General features: G+C 44.2%; 1 pseudogene across 1 annotated transcript in view; it reads left to right on the forward strand.

The window, feature by feature from the left end:
- Window positions 1-13,864, forward strand: part of LOC309374818 (catenin delta-2-like) — a 273,387-nt pseudogene that overhangs the window by 259,120 nt on the left and 403 nt on the right. Inside the window, exon 7 of the transcript XR_014173497.1 lies at window positions 13,631-13,861. The product of XR_014173497.1 is annotated as a catenin delta-2-like (transcript). The remainder of the gene's footprint in view (window positions 1-13,630; window positions 13,862-13,864) is intronic.

A 13,864-nucleotide genomic window follows, 5' to 3' on the forward strand; every position in this document is an offset into this window, starting at 1 on the left:
TATATTAAAGGAATAATTCAGCAGAACAAAATGACAACATTATTGTGTTTATACATTAGTTTAGGAGATGTTTATTAATTTTTAATTTTATCATGACTTATTTATGTGTGGGTTCGAATTCCCACGACGGGGTGAGCTCCCGTTGCTTGGTCCCTGCTCCTGTCAACCTAGCAGTTCGAAAGCACGTCAAAGTGCAAGTAGATAAATAGGTACCGCTCCAGCAGGAAGGTAAATGGTGTTTCCGTATGCTGCTCTGGTTTGCCAGAAGTGGCTTAGTCATGCTGGCCACATGACCCGGAAAAATCTCTCTGCGGACAAAAGCCGGCTCCCTCGGCCAGTAAAGCGAGATGAGCGCCAGAGCCCCAGAGTTGTCTGCAACTGGACCTAACTGTCAGGGGTCCCTTTACCTTTACCTTTACTAATCCACTTATATAGGATTAGGAATGTGTATACTGTAATCTGCACCTTTACCTCTGTGGGTACCTCTGCAGACCATGCTTTACCTACACAGAAATAGCTGACACATTATTTTCAAAATGCAATCCCAAAGAATTGTGCATTCTGTGTGCATTTTCTATAATTGGCTTAGAGCAGAATCCCAACCCTAGATCTGCCAAGATGAGCGAGATCTCTGGCCCAGCTGGCAAGTTTGCTACCCCAGCTAAGCCAGAGATGCATCAGTGTAACTTCTTCATCCTGGCTCAGGTGGGGCTAAGCCACATCAGCCAAGACCAGCAGAATTTACACCAGTGTAACCCCTGAAAAATGGGCATTCCTGGGGGGAAGGGGCTACATTGCGCAGGAAGTACACTGGCAAAAAACGGTGGTGTACCTCAAACAGTATTTTAAAGGCTTAGGCTTAGTCCTACTCCTGAACAGGGCTTGGATCTGGTGTAAATTAAAGCAGCATAAATTACACTGGCTTTCCATGTTTAGGATTTCTCCTTTAATCTCATCATGTTCCACATTCTAAGGCATCAAGTGGCATATTGCAAATTTGAATCATTGTTGCACATTGCAGACACAGTTGGGGCTTAATTGTGAAGCCGTTTCTACTGAGTTTTTTTCCCTTTTATTTTCATGGATTTGATGACATTATTATCAAACCTGCTGTCTGTATGGGACATGTCTATGCAGTAGCAAATTTGGAGACAATAACAAATATTTTTGGCATTCTCTTGCTAGACTTTTTATTATTCATTTGTTTTGAGATACTGAGAGTTGCCTACGGGTAAGGTTGTAATTGCATAAAAAGTCTTGAGAATATCTTGGCAAAAGAAACCCACCAGCTTCTGCAATATATCCAATTTTCATTAGCCTGAGCATAATTGTGGTGATAGGTTTCATGAATTTGGCATATTTCTAGGATGCAAGGGAGCTGTAAATAAATGTAGCCTTTGATTAACTTAACTGCTAGCCTTGCAAGTGTTACAAGTAAAACCATGGGAGGAAAGTACATATATTTCAGAAGCTTTGGCAACATTAATTCAAAAAAAGAATCTGGAACACATGCAGCCTCCTACATTTTTCGAAAATGCTAATGATAATTTAACTGTAGTCCCTAACGGCGATTTCAAAGCCCTTCACATTCCCCACCTTGCAAAATTATGGATGCTTTATGCTAATCAAACAAAGTCTCAGTTCTGAATTTAGTATCTGCACTCTCCTCACTACCATATCTGGGTGTTTTTGTGCACATTTGAAAATCTGTGCAAGTGGGGATTGCCTGACACCTCTGCGCACGCAATGGCCTTGCCCACGTGGCAGTGAGAGGGGTAGCTTCCGCTTACACAGAGCTTCAGCGCACATTTGACTGAGGGCTTTCACTGTAAGATTTCTTCCTGACCAGCCGATGATGTCATGACGGGGCAGCCACGCTCACCTGACCTCCAGGCAGCTGAGTTGCTGCTGCTTATGGAGTGGGACTGGGGAGATTAGTGGAAGTGCAAATGCACCAGCAGAGCCTATCCAATGCTTCCCATTCATTTGCAACGCACAGACCTCCCTGCCACTCCTGCTCAGGTAAACAGCAGCAACTCAGCTGCCACTCCACCATCTAGGGCCACCTCACGACCTATCATTGCCTGCGGCAAAGGACAAGATGGCGACCTCCCCAAGGCACCCACAGAAGCCAAATAGACTAGCAGGTGCATCTTAAACCCTTACTACTGAAAGGACACTATCCTCCACTGCACTTGAGGGCAGCAGGCTACCCTGCTGAATTTTACAGAGCAGCCTACAGGGCACTCAGAGCTCTGTATTCTCCCTCCCTCTCAGCATCAGCTACCTGAGCCAGCTTTCTCATGCTGCCTCACCCTGGGGCTGGCCCTGACTTCATCCACTGCTGTCTCCCACTATCCTACAGTTTCAGTTACCATAGTTTTCGCTCTATAGGACACACCCAACCATAGGAGGCACCTTGTTTTAGAGGGGGAGAACAAGGGAAAAAAATTCTCCCCCTCTCTGCTCAGTGCCCCTTCAGCGAAGCGGCAGGAGAAATGGAGCCCCTTCCATTTCTCCTCCTGCTTGGCTGAAGGGGCGCTGTGCAGCTCTCCCTCTCTGCTGAAGCCAGGAGAGTCTTGCTCTCCCGGCTTCAGCAAAAGGAACCCGAAGCCTCCAGAGTGCAGCGGGACCTCCCACTGTGTTCCGAAGGCTTCAGGCAGCTATCCCTGAAGCCTTTGGAGTGCAGCACGAGTTCCCGCTGCGCTCCGGAGGCTTCGGGTTCCTTTTGCTGAAACCAAGGAGCCTGCATTCGCTCCATAGGATGCAGCCACATTTCCCCTTAATTTTTGGAGGGGAAAAAGTGTGTCCTATAGAGTGAAAAATACGGTAAATAAATAAAGATGTTGTTCTTCGCTATAAACAGAATACTGAAAGCAACATTTTTTTTAAAAAATAGTTCGGTGCGATTTTTCTCAAAGATGCAATTTGTACATAAACCCCACTTTGTTGTTTGGTTAGGCAGCAGTCTGGCAGGGCTATGTGCACATGTCTGCCTGCAGGGGTGTCTCTTTAGCATTTACTGCAGGCACTCACATATCCAAATAAGCAAGCTGTGTTCAAAGGGAAAAGCAGCTTGCCTATTCAGTCATGCAGGCAGTTGCAGGAGGAACCTCCAAGACACTTCCAGCTGTATACTTGGTTTTCTCCTACCCTTGAACATACCTTCTGTAAGAATTGCAGCCTCCTTGTTGCACTTGCTGAATAGGAACCCCAGCAGTTGCAACAATAAAAACCCCCCTGCTCTGAACAGGAAGTACTCTTAATTTTCTGTACCTTAAAACAATATTCCCACAAGCAAAGTCATCATTGTGCTTTCTTTATAGCATTGCTCTTTTGCAAAACATCTAAAATATATATTTTTACAAAAGATTATTGCAATCTTGGGACGGCGTTACATAGCATTTGGGTAAGGACTCCTTCAGATGAATGGACTTACTTTTAAACTCACAATGACACTTTGTACAAAGCACAGTGGATCTGAACATTATTTTACATTTTATACAAAGCACAGTAGATCTAAACATTTTACAGCAGCTGCACTATAAAACGATGTAACAGTATTCAGTCCATTCATTAGTGTAAGTGGGAAAGACCTACAGTTCATGATAGAAAACAAAATAAAGCACAAACCATGGCTATTATGCTTGTGGGGATGTTCCTCCTTCCTGTGTCTCAACCGAAGAAGACTAGATATGAATTTATCATTGGTGCATGGTCTCTGTAGCTCCTTGTGGAACGTTCTGTTATTGAAGTGTGTTTGAACAGAGACAGTCCCAGGAAGGTACAGGAGCTCATAGAATTCAATGTACTGTACAAAGCCTGCATATTTAGAAAGATCTGTATTTTAAAAAGAGCCTGTCTAGTCCAGCTTCCTGTTTTACATTGGCCACCCAGATGCCTTCCCCAAAAGCAGAGCATGGCAGTAACAAGCTCAGTAACCCCTCCCCCGGCAGCTGTTATTTGGGGGCCTCTGAATGAGTTTGTTCAACTGCCATTTAAAGCTATCCAAGTGGCCACTGCCGTACCCTGTAGCAGTAAGTTCCAGAAACAATGTGAAGAAATGCCTTTTCTTTTTTCTGTGCAGAATCTACCCCCCCACACAAATTTTATTTGAGACGACCCTGAGTTCTAACATTACGTGGGGCTACCTTTGAAGGTGACTACAGTTAATCCAGAATGTGGCAGCTAGACTGGTGACTGGGAGCGGCAGCCGAGACCATATAACACCGGTCTTGAAAGACCTAAATTGGCTCCCAGTATGTTTCCGAGCACAATTCAAAGTGTTGGTGCTGACCTTTAAAGCCCTAAACGGCCTCGGTCCAGTATACCTGAAGGAGTGTCTCCCCCTCCATCGTTCTGCCCAGACACTGAGGTCCAGCGCTGAGGGCCTTCTGGCGGTTCCCTCGCTGTGAGAAGCCAAGTTATAGGGAACCAGGCAGAGGGCCTTCTCGGTAGTGGCACCTGCCCTGTGGAACGCCCTCCCACCAGATGTCAAAGAGAAAAATAACTACCAAACTTTTAGAAGACATCTAAAGGCAGCCCGTTTAGGGAAGCTTTTAATGTTTAATAGGTTATTGTATTTTAGTGATTTGTCAGAAGCCACCCAGAGTGGCTGGGGGGACCCAGCCAGATGGGCAGGGTATAAATAATATATTATTATTATTATTATTATTATTATTATTATTATTATACGAGAGGGAGAAAAATGCCTATGCACCATGCAGCATGTCCCGTTAGCTTCTTCTTCTTTACTCAGTTATTTACATGTTCCAGGCACTTGGTTTTAGTTGCTTTTTTTCTGTACATTTCCAAGCTCTACCATTTTTTAATTTATTTATTTTTTAATGGAGCAACCACAGTTCTTACACACTGTACTCCAAGTATGGTTGCACCATAGATTTGTATTAAGATATTATGATGCTGTTCGTTTTATCTTCAATCCCTTTCCTAATAATTACTACCTAGGCATTTGATTTTTCCACAGTTGCTATAGGCTGAGTTTCCTTTCCTAACAAAATTAAAAAATTCCTTCCAGTAGTACCTTAAAGGTAAAGGGACCCCTGACCATTAGGTCCAGTCGTGACCAACTCTGGGATTGTGGCGCTCATCTCGCTTTATTGGCCGAGGGAGCCGGCGTACAGCTTCCGGGTCATGTGGCCAGCATGACTAAGCCGCTTCTGGCGAACCAGAGCAGTGCACGGAAACGCCGTTTACCTTCCCGCTGGAGCGGTACCTCTTTATCTACTTGCACTTTGACAGGCTTTCGAACTGCTAGGTTGGCAGGAGCAGGGACCGAGCAATGGGAGCTCACCCTGTCGCGGGGATTTGAAACGCCGACCTTCTGATCGGCAAGTCCTAGGCTCTGTGGTTTAACCCACAGCGCCACCCGCGTCCCTAGCAGAACCTTAGAGACCAGATACTTCTTCGTGTGCATGCACACGAAAGCTCATTCCAATAACAAACTTAGTTGGTCTCTAAGGTGCTACTGGAAGGAATTTTTCTATTTTGTTTTGACTACAGCAGACCAACATGGCTACCTACCTGTAACTTTCCTTTCCTAGTTAGCAATCACCAGTTCAGATCTTTCTTTCTTTCTTTCTTTCTTTCTTTCTTTCTTTCTTTCTTTCTTTCTTTCTTTCTTTCTTTCTTTCTTTCTTTCTTTCCATCCATCATGTCCATTAAACGAAGGCAATCAGGGTCATGGGTTTGAGCCCCACATTGAGCAAAAAGATTTCTGCACAGCGGGGAGTTGGACTTGATGTTCCCTCATGATCCCTTCCAACTCTACAATTCTACGATTCCACTTACCACTTATCTTGATGCCTAGTAACCCATTTTGAAGAGGCTTTTTCTATCTCTTCATAGTCTGCACAGTAATCCGGATGGGAGATTACCAACTCATTGAAGCCAGGCTATTGCTACAAATATAATGTTGTAGATGGATCATCACCTAAACTGGCAAAGAGCTGGATCCAAGAGTAGCCCCTACTACACATTTGATCCATAACAATTATACTGGGTGAAGAAATGGGATTTAACTTTATCATATAAGTTGTCAAAGTATCTTGCAAATACAAATCTCTTGCATCTTTGAACATTGCGTCTAGTGATTGCAGTGTCTCTTTCTTGGCACAAATTGCGAGGAGCTACAGCATATCTTCTACTTGCCAGGCTTTTTCTTGCCTCTGTGAAGCAGGAAAGGCTTCAGACATATCATTTCTGATAAGGAATTTCAGTGCCCTTTTCTGCCTCCGTTACAATCATGGGAATTTTGCTTCTGACCTAAAATGGAACATTCACTGAATGTTTGCTACACATACAACTTCATTTACAGAACGGTTTTGTAATCTTCCTTAAAGCACAGTTGTATTCTATATAATGGCATAAAAAAGCACAATATGTGTACAGTAGAACACATACAAATGTGTTAAATGTGCTTTCAGCTTATCTGCTTCACACTGTTAAGAGATACTGTGCAGGACCATATTAATTCATAGGGCATAATGCAGTTTATTGTAGAAAGGCTGGTAACAGGAATAGTAATTGTATGTCCACAGCATGACATCTGAAATCACACATTTATTTTGCTCCTGAGGAATTAAATGACTGACACCTCTTATCACTGGTAGGCTGATCCATTTATCTACATCAAGTCTCACACTGTACTGCCTAGAGATTGTATTACAAGCACAGTAGAAGACTGAAATCTTCAGTTAAGGCTTCTTAACACTTTCCACCTAGTGTTTTCTTAACGCTAAGCTACATTCACTTACTAGGATTTCTTTAAAAAATGGAATATTAACTTTGGGACAAATATTTCTCTTTCTTAAATATACCTGGTGTAGATTACTTTCCAAGTTGCACAAATGTAAGAACTGGCTTGTGAGAGCAGACCAAGTTCCATCTAGTTGATCAGTCGTTTCCAGCACCAGTCAGATGATGTCTCTGGAAGCTTCCTAGAAAGACAGAGCCTCTGGTAATCAATATAATATAATATAATATAATATAATATAATATAATATAATATAATAATTAAATAATAATCATAATAATAAATACTTTATTATTTCTACCTTGTTCATCTGACTGGGTTGCCCCAGCCACTCTTGGCAACTTCCTATGTATATGAAAACATAATAAAACATTAAAAAGCTTCCCTATACAGGGCTGCCTTCAGATGTCTTCTAAAGGTTGCTCATATCCTTGACATCTGATGCAAACGCGTTCCACAGGGTGGGTGCCACTACTGAGAAGGCCCTCTGCCCAGTTCCTTGTAGCTTCACTTCTTACTGTGAGGGAACCACTAGAAGGCCCCTGGCGCTGGATCTCAGTGTCCAGGCTAAACAACGGGGGTAGAGAAGTTCCTTCAGGTATACAGGGCCAAGGCCATTTAGGGCTTTAAAGGTCAGCACCAACACTTTGAATTGTGCTCAGAAACGTACTGGGAGCCAATTTAGGTCTTTCAGGACTGGTGTTATATGTGGATATGGAGTATATAAACATAAGAACATGCCTCCTGGATCAGACCAATGCCCTATAGTCCAGCATCCTGTTTCTCACAGTGGTCAAGATGCCTATGGGAGCCAACAACAACATGAGAGAAATCAGTCTCTCCAGCTGTTGTTCCCCAGCAACTGGAATTCAGAAATATGCAGTCCCTGATCCTCGAGGTAGCATATGCCCCTCACGACTAGCAACTACAGATTGGCTTATTCTCTATGAATATGTCTGCCCCATGGCCCTTTTAAAGCTATTTAGACTGGTAGCCATCACCACATCCTGCAGTAGAGCATGCTACCATTTATCTATGTATGTTCTGAAAAAGTACTTCCTTTTGTCCGTTCTGTCAATTCAACTTCAATGGGGGACCCCGGATTGTAGTGTTATGAGAGGAGAATTATGTCTCTATCCATATCTTCAACATAATGCATTAATTTTTACACCTCCTGCAAGTTGCCCATTACTTGCATTTTCCCCCTAAACAAAGGCAGCAACAACCCAAAACAGAGTTGCTCCAGCCCACTGACAATTCTACAATATCCTTCCCCCCCCCTTTTTTTTTTAAATGCAGCCACTGTACTCAGTATTCCAAGTGTGGTCGTACCACAGATTTCTATATCAACAGTTCTATTTTTCCTAAAGATCTGCAACATGGAATTAGTATTTTCATAGCTGTCACACACTGGGTCAATATTTTCATTGAGCTGTCCACCACGACCTTTCTTGATCAATCACTGCCAGCATCACCACTGAGCAACATTTGCTATTTAATTGTCCATTTTCCCATTTTGGAGAGATTTTTTTTGGAGCTTTTTGGCTTTTTTTTTTTTGGCCTTATACTACTCTAAACAGTGTTGGCCACCTCATTGTTTACCTCTAACCTTAGATCATAGAATCATAGAATTGTAGAGGTCACTTGTAAACAAGTTTAAAAGCACCAGTCCCAATACAGATCCATGGAAGACCCCCCCTTTTTATACATTCATTTGATGTAAAAAAAATTAAATTTCTTCCTACTTTGTTGTTAACATCCCCTTCAGAGGTCCCTTCTTCAACTAGTGCCACCTTGTAGTAAACCTGCTTCACCTCTGACAAGTCCCAAATCCATGGGACCTCACTTTGCCTCAGGATTCAAAATTCATCCAAATCTCTCACACACTCCCAATTGAAACAGAATTTGGTATGTTGTGTCATAACCACTATAATGATTGACATTTGCTCAAATGTGTATGTAAGACTCCCAATCCTAAATATTTTTACTCCGAAGGAAATCCTATTAATGCAATAAGATTGACTACTGAATATGTATGCCTGAGATTGCAGAGACTTCTTCAGGAGACAGATTGTCAGCAATTCTCTTTTGGGAGGAACATAAGGGGGGGAAACTGCCTGAAACCTCCTGCAGCTGACAAGAACTAATGCTAGGTGTGTGTGTGTGTGTAAACACACACAAACACTTTTTGTAATTGGTCAGCTTCACTGTGTATTGTGGCACTGCCCGCTTTTGTTGTGACTGGAACTAAAAATGCAATGTTTGAGTAACTTTGGTTTGAATAACTCAGACTACAGTTCCAACTTCTTGCATTTGGGGCATTCTTTAATGTTTCAGATAAATCCTCTGCCTGATCAGGAAAGAAAAAGGCAAAGGGCAGGCAGGGATGTGGAAATGTATCTGAAATCAGAGTGCGCCTTTCAACAGAGTCCTCAGCTATCTCTCACTCCAGCATGCTGTTATTAGAGGATTTTAATGTTACCAGATTAACAGCCACAGATGATCTCTTGAGCCTAAGATCCCCGATAAAAACTGGAATGCAGTCTATGTTGGGAGATAAGAGGTACATTCTATTCTTTGCTGTTCCAGAAGGGGCTCAGGCACATAATTGAAATTTTTAATAGGGAGCATCTGTTGAGGATTTTCTCTCTCCTCCCTCCTCTTTTTCTTTTAAATTACAAGGTTTAGGCAAAACTTCGCACAGCACTGCATAACTGGCAGGAAGATCTAAGAACTCCTGTGCAGATGTGCTGAACAATCTGCTGTTTTCAATTGTATGCAAATTTATACCTGGGCTGGATCCTGAGGAAGGGTCCAGCTGTACCACAACTCCACCCCACCCTCATTTTCTGGTATGTCTTGTAAATAAATAAGTAGCTGGGTTGCACTCAGGAAGAGACAGCTGCAAGAATGTGTGTGTGAGAAAGAGATTGCTCACAAAGGCTAGGGTGTGCACATTGTCACAAAATGCAGAAATGGATAGCCATCCACAAGGACTATCACTTTTTGGAATACGCCCCCCCTCCCCATCTTCCATACACTCCTGTTTTCACAGTATAATTTATTTCCAGTGGACAGAAAATCTCCCTCCAATTCCATGAGTTGAATCCTCTCATCCACAATGACAACTGCCAAGGAGTGGTTTGATTTACAGTGTGCCCACAACAGCTTTCCTTGTCACATTTCTTTTGATTTGTGGGTGCTCTTCCATATTGCTTTCAGTCTAGAATACTTGCTTTCGGGGTTTTGTTTTGTTTTAAAAAGGATTGCATTGTTGGCCAAGCAAAGGCAGATGAAATAATGTACATATGGAAAAGAGCAATTATAATAGCAACCCTTCCCCCGCCCCACGCAGAAACATGCAATGGTCTAATATTCTATTTCCAATAGCGGCAAGCCACATAAGTTGGCCAAACCCTGTTCATCACTCCATCTGGCACACAAAGATATGCATCGTCTGAATGTGGCGGTTCAGTTTAATTATCATGGCTAATAACCACTGATAACCTATCCTACATGAATTTGCCTAATCCTTGCTAAAGCCATCCCCAAGTTGTGTGGCAGTGAATTTCTTAACCTGGTTATACAATGACAGTGTTATAAGAAAAAAAACTGCTGCCTTTCCCTTATCGGGTATCCATGAGCCTGTATAGAGTCCTTACGTAGGTTCTCTATCGGTAGGAAATAACAGAGGCCAACCAGAGAATATTGAGAAGCAAAGCAGCTAGTAAGCCTGGTCTTTATTAACTGTTGCAACAGGGTACTCACTACCACACACAGGAGGCAAGAGGGACCCAGAACTATGGTGTGCAAACCCTTATATAAGCTTTTGAAATTGCCCGCCCTGTAGCTCAAGAACACCCCCCAAAACATCATACATACATCACAGGTGTTGGGCTACAGCAGAAATACATCACAGTAGGCAGTCTATACAGAAATCCTGTCTAGCAGGATACTGTAAGTGGTCACTTGATTGCTTTACCTGGCCAGCCTAGCCATTCCTTTTGAGATGCTAAATATTTAGTTCCTGAATCCAGGTCACAGGCTCACCCTATTCATACACAGATAAGAAGACAGGATTTGTGAGCAAATAGACAATGGGGAGGTTTTCCCATTTCCTTCTTCACTAGAGAGTATATCTGAGTTTACGGGAAGAGACAAAATGGCTTCAGGATTGCTCTCCTGCACTATTTCAGACATGTGGTTTATATACTTATGTATGTGTTTGCCTTGTAAATTTATGATTTATATATATAAGACCTTAGAATTCCAGGTATCCCAATATGGGCAGAGAAATATGGATGAGGGCATGCCTCAGTTCTCCCTCTGTGCCTTCTGTGACACTGAAAAGAAAAACGAGAAGCATCACCTTCTCCTCTCCCAAGAAACAGAGGGTCTAGCCAATTTCATTTCCAAGAATTTCCCCTCACCAAATGATTTTAACTAAAGCAATTCACTTTCAGTTAGAAGGTGGGGGCTCTAAATTTTGAGGAGACCTATTCACAGGTAGGGACGTGGGTGGTGCTGTGGGTTAAACCACAGAGCATAGGACTTGCCGATCAGAAGGTTGGCAGTTCAAATCCCTGCGACAGGGTGAGCTCCCATTGCTCGGTCCCTGCTCCTGCCAACCCAGCAGTTTAAAAGCACACCAGTACAAGTAGATAAATAGATACTGCTCCGGCAGGAAGGTAAACGGTGTTTCTGTGCGCTGCTCTGGTTCGCCAGAAGCAGCTTAGTAATGCTGGCCACATGACCCGGAAGCTGTCTGCGGACAAATGCCAGCACCTTGGCCTATAGAGCGAGATGAGCGCCGCAACCGCAGAGTCATCCGTGACTGGACCTAATGGTCAGGGGTCCCTTTACCTTTACTATTCACAGGTAGATTGTCTGTTCGTCCATTTTATGAGCTAAGTACTTCAACCTGCTGTTTTTAGCAACAAATCGGAAGGGAACAGTAACCCCTGTAATGCCTTCTCTAAGTGTCACAACAAATGTTGCAGGGGCATTTAGTATATCATAGCGACTTCCCTGCAACGAAACTTAAAAACCAACAAAGCCTGCCCCAAGCTTGGATGAGATGCAAAGTCTGGTGGCTACTTACATCCCAAGACACGTCACAAAAAGAAGTAGAGTCCCAAATACCCCTTTCTCTTTAAATCTTTATTGCATTTTTCACAGCAATAAAAATAAATCTGATGTTAACCTTAGCAGGCAGAGGGCCTTCTCGGTAGTCGTGCCTGCTCTGTGGAACGCCCTCCCATCAGATGTCAAAGAAATAAGCAACTATCAGACTTTTAGAAAACATATGAAGGCAGCCCTGTTTAGGGAAGCTTTTAGCATTTGATGAATCATTGTTTTTTAAGATTCTGCTGGAAGCCGCCCAGAGTGGCTGGGGAAACCCAGACAGATGGGCGGGGTATAAATAATAAATTATTATTATATAGCACACATAGCCATGAGGCAGAGTGAAGCAGCTGCCTCAGGCAGCAAATTCTGAAGGGTAGAACGGGGTTTTGAATTGTGTGCCTTGTGTTCTGCCCTGCAGCCCCTAAGCTAGTTTGTTGCCCTAGGGTACAGTGGATGACTGCTCCATCACCAGTGCTGAAGCAAGAGTCAACTACCAGTCTAGTCAGAGTTCGTGCACAGAATGGGGAATGCACCCTCTTTTCCTTTGCCTCAGGCAGCAAAATGACTTGAGCTGCTCCTATGATTACATATCACAGAGTTCTTGCAAGCTAACAATTAGGTTCTTGCACATAGCCTTAAATCATTCCAAAGGGACCTTTCCAGCTCTGGAGGCTGGGAAATAAGAGATGCTTTATTCAAATTGCAGACAGTACTCTTGTGTCTACTATACAGGCATGGCTCCACTCTCTCCTCCTTGCCTGCTTAGATGCTCCTTCAGTTCCTTGGATAAGGCGATCTGCCGCTTATCCACACCTTGACATTGTTTTTACACCAATTTAACACTCCAAGCTGCCTCCCACCTGGGAGATGCCGTTTGCTGAAGGTGCTAATCATTCTCCCTCAAACAGAGCCCCAGTGGACTACAAGTCCCAGGATTCCCTGGGGGAAACTGAATTGCTTTGAAGGCTGGTGTAGATAAGACACCATCACTCCTGACAATTGCGAAGGTGTTTCTTGGAAGCTGAGGGCGCTATTGATTTCCCATGACCCAAAGTATGCCCAAGAGCAATTTTGGCTTGCTTTTCCCCCCACGCTTGGTTGGCGGTTGAATAAATGATGGAACGTGGGTCACTTTAAAAGGCAAAGACCATCATATCGCCTTTAGGCGCTTGGCTAAGACTGCAATGCTATGCGTGATCATAGTGACGTTTGCTTCCGAGTAGACGCGAGTCAGGTTTTCAGGGAGCTCTTAAAAAAAAAAAAGTAGACTTGTGCAAGGAAAGCAGACTTGTCCAATGCATCTGAAAACGTATTCTACTAATGAGAAACGGTCCTGGTATTTAAGGGAGCAATTTTTTCAAAAGCAGACTTGTGCAAGGAAAGCAGACTTGTCCAATGCATCAGAAAACGAGTTCCACTAGTGAGAAACGGTCCTGGTATTATGTTCCCCACCCCCACGAGCAAAGACTATTTTAGCAGCTTATGGAAGACCAGGCGCTTAATCCTGGAGGCATGGGGAGGAACCCCAGGGAGAGGTCAGCCGAGCGCTGTGTGATGCCTTTAATTCCCTCCCCAATTCTCCTTTTTCGCGGGAGGGGGGAGGGAGAGAGGAGGGGCTGCTTGCTCGCTTGCTTTTCTCTCTGCTGCGCCCGCCTCTTGTCAGCCCGTTTGTTTGTTGTGCTTGCTTCCTCTCCCCGCCCCCCTCCTCCTCCTCCTCCTCCTCCTCAGGCCACCGCCGGCCGGACAGCCCACCTCGCCGGCTCGGAGCCGCCGCCGCCGCCGCCTCCTCCGCTGTCTCAGCCGCTGCCCCGGGAGTCGTTCGCGCCGAGCCATGGCAGCGCCTTCCACTTGCCGGACTCGTGCTCGTCCGCCTCTGCGTCCCAGGCGCAGCAGCCGCACTCGCCGGCCCTCTACTACTCCCAGCTCCACGCTGCCGGCGCAGCGGGTGAGCTCGCCCTTGTC

Source organism: Podarcis melisellensis (genome assembly GCF_964234715.1).
Source record: "Podarcis melisellensis genome assembly, chromosome: 7".
Lineage (NCBI taxonomy): Eukaryota > Metazoa > Chordata > Lepidosauria > Squamata > Lacertidae > Podarcis > Podarcis melisellensis.